The 2,831-nt window shown below is 39.0% G+C and overlaps 1 non-coding gene across 1 annotated transcript; it reads left to right on the top strand.

The window, feature by feature from the left end:
- Positions 1-333: 333 nt before the first annotated feature.
- TRNAY-GUA (transfer RNA tyrosine (anticodon GUA)) lies at positions 334-418 on the top strand. Its single transcript is given in 2 exon segments — positions 334-370; positions 383-418. It is a non-coding gene; the product is annotated as a tRNA-Tyr (tRNA).
- The last annotated feature ends 2,413 nt before the right edge of the window (positions 419-2,831 follow it).

Here is a 2,831-nt window from a genome sequence, read left to right as displayed (position 1 = left end):
AATGTCAACAATCGACGCTCTACGTTCGTATCAGTCGACGGATATATGAACATGACATTTTAATATACTATAAAACAGGCATTTTCCAATATTCCCTAAAAAGGCCAGGATATAATTCGATGCGTTTTTAATGCAGATACTATACAATATTGCGACGCAGCTAAAGGTACCTGGTCGCAACCCTGCGTCTATCTGTGTACTGTCTGCATAAAGTCACATTTAGCCGAAGAAAATTGGCCTAAATAACCTTGATATATTTGTTAAATCTAGATAATGGTGTAAAAATCACTATTTTTAAAGCGATTTCGCTTTGGAAAGGCGGCTTTGCCAGCGCCGTCGATAGCTCAGTTGGTAGAGCGGAGGACTGTAGAGCATTGCAGCCATCCTTAGGTCGCTGGTTCGAATCCGGCTCGACGGACATGTTTTCTATAACCAGACCTGTTCTCAAATTTTTTTTATTTTGATTTGCTATTTCTTATTAATCGTGCTAGATAAAGATGTTACTAATTGTGAGCGTCGTATAAAGAATCAGAATGTGTGGATGGAATTGTGACTAATAATAAGTCTAAAAGTTTCAGCATGTGACTTGTAGACTGCGGGAAAACAGTTCCGCATTGGCCGTATGCATTTTCGCTTGCGGTCTTCGTGTTCTCAGTATTTATCTTATGCTATTAATTTATGATTTATTGCTATTGTAAAACCTGTCAGCGAAACGGAACATTTCCGTATATTGGGGTAAAGTAGTAAGTGGGCTTTGCATTAATAAGCTATTTGTATTTTTCATACAGAAGTATGCGCGCATATGTGCGAAACTATACATAAAATAACAAGACTTTGCTCAAAAGAGGATGCAAGCAAGATAAGACGACGATAAGAGTTCTATTTAATACTTGATTATAAACGCTAATAAAAGCTGGTACGAAAGTAAGTTCCGTTAAGCCGGAATCTAACCAGCAATATAAAAATTATTATTAAAAGGCCCACGAGGCCTTTGTTCTCCTAATGGTCCTATCGATAAACATTGGCAACTATCCATTGCACAGTTAACGATTTCTGTGTTAAAAGCGTATCCATTTTTGTCACCGACTGACGCCAATGGGGTAGTAGCAATAAGCAGCGAACGGCGCAATTTGCCTTGCCAATAGAGAAATCTGGGCTAGCATTTCAAAGCGTAATAAAATTGCTTGTATATATTAATCAATATCAACGAGCTTGCAGAAATTACACGAACCAGCGCCCTGTATACTTCTAATATTGCTCGCCTCTTTTTTTGCCTACGGCTTCAGATGGGCAAGACAAATGAACAACCGATGAATCTTCTTGGTATTCATTCACGTAAGCTTCATTCTAAGGAAAACATGTCGTCAATGATGTAAAATCACGCCCGCCAACGCCAGTGCCAACAATACTGCTTTTCTATGACGGTCGCAAAAAATTGTATTCTCTCTCTCTGTCGTCTGCAAGCATAATTAATGTCTAGTTCGGGTCATCCGCAACGTTTAAATATTCCTGGATTTTTCGATGCTAGTGCCTGCACATCTATACAGCGGGCAAACGTTTATAACACAGCGCTTTTTCAAAAACGAACTGGGCTCTCGTAGCCATCAGTTATTGCGGAAAATTTGCTTTACGGTTGATTGATATATGATGTTGCAGATACCATCCAAATGTTCTTGCAACCTCAACTATTGTATGCAGAAAAATGCCAAGTTAAGCTGATATTCTCAATATTCAAATGAACTTAACGATCCCCTGTTTCTTTGATAAGCTAGGGGCTATGTAGCGGTAGACGCTGTCAAGTCAACGTGGTTCAGATCAGTATCGCTTTAGCAGATAGGTAACGTTTATCCACAAATAACATAAAAATATTATAGATAAAGTGAAAGATAATGCTTCTAAAAAGATGCAGAGCACCATAGCTTGCTCTTGCGCTGAAAACGTTTGCTTACTTTTATTATGGTGTCTAGCCTGAGAACTTTGGGAGTGCACGCTGTGAGCAGCTCCAGCAGCGTGCGCAGCGGAACCTTTATTACCCTTTGTGGTCAAGGTTTCTGGTAACCTGGACTCCATAACTGTGATCACTACCTTGACCAAAAGGTGAAGTAGCTTGGTAAGCTGCCTTGTCAAAATCGGATTGATACTGTTTGGCGGACTCTGCTGACGCGGGAATCACTGAAGCTAAAGAACTTATCAATAATCTCAGTTCTGTTTTTGTTGAGGCGACGGGGGTTCAGAGGCTACCGAAGCCACCGTCATAGAACATACGATGAAGGCGCGCTGTAAAAGATGACACGTGCTAAAATTGCGTACGAAACATATTATTACTCTGTTGATATACGTAATTAAACTATCCTAAATTATTCCTCAATCCTTCAATAAAAGAAAAAATATTCATTAAAAAATTAGACACCTCAAAGACCTTATCATATCGTCATATTCACAGTGAAAATTGAGCTTCAATTAGCTCTCTGTTTCCACGATTCCCTCTTCTCTGTTCTGCAATGGCGATACGATCATATTGGTTTCGGGTTTTACCACGAGAACAAGTATAACTTTTTCCATCATCCAGATGGTGGCGTTATCATAACGTATGTGTTGACTTTAAACGTTTATTGATGATACGACATCACGTGACAGCAGGCCAGATCCGGAAATATCTCTGGAAACCGTGATTTGGGTTCGTTCTATTGACAGTTAATGATGAGAATGCCAAAAGCAATACAGCCCAACAACTTCAATGTCCATTCAACAACTAGGTACATTTAGGTAAATATAAATCAACATTTCTTTAAATTTTCACTTAAACAACAATATAGAATGCTTCCTATGTT

The sequence above is a fragment of the Varroa destructor genome, unplaced genomic scaffold, assembly GCF_002443255.2.
Source record: "Varroa destructor unplaced genomic scaffold, Vdes_3.0 BEIS01000004.1, whole genome shotgun sequence".
NCBI lineage: Eukaryota > Metazoa > Arthropoda > Arachnida > Mesostigmata > Varroidae > Varroa > Varroa destructor.
Note: the sequence above shows the minus strand (reverse complement) of the source record. Positions and strands in the feature narration are given on the sequence as shown.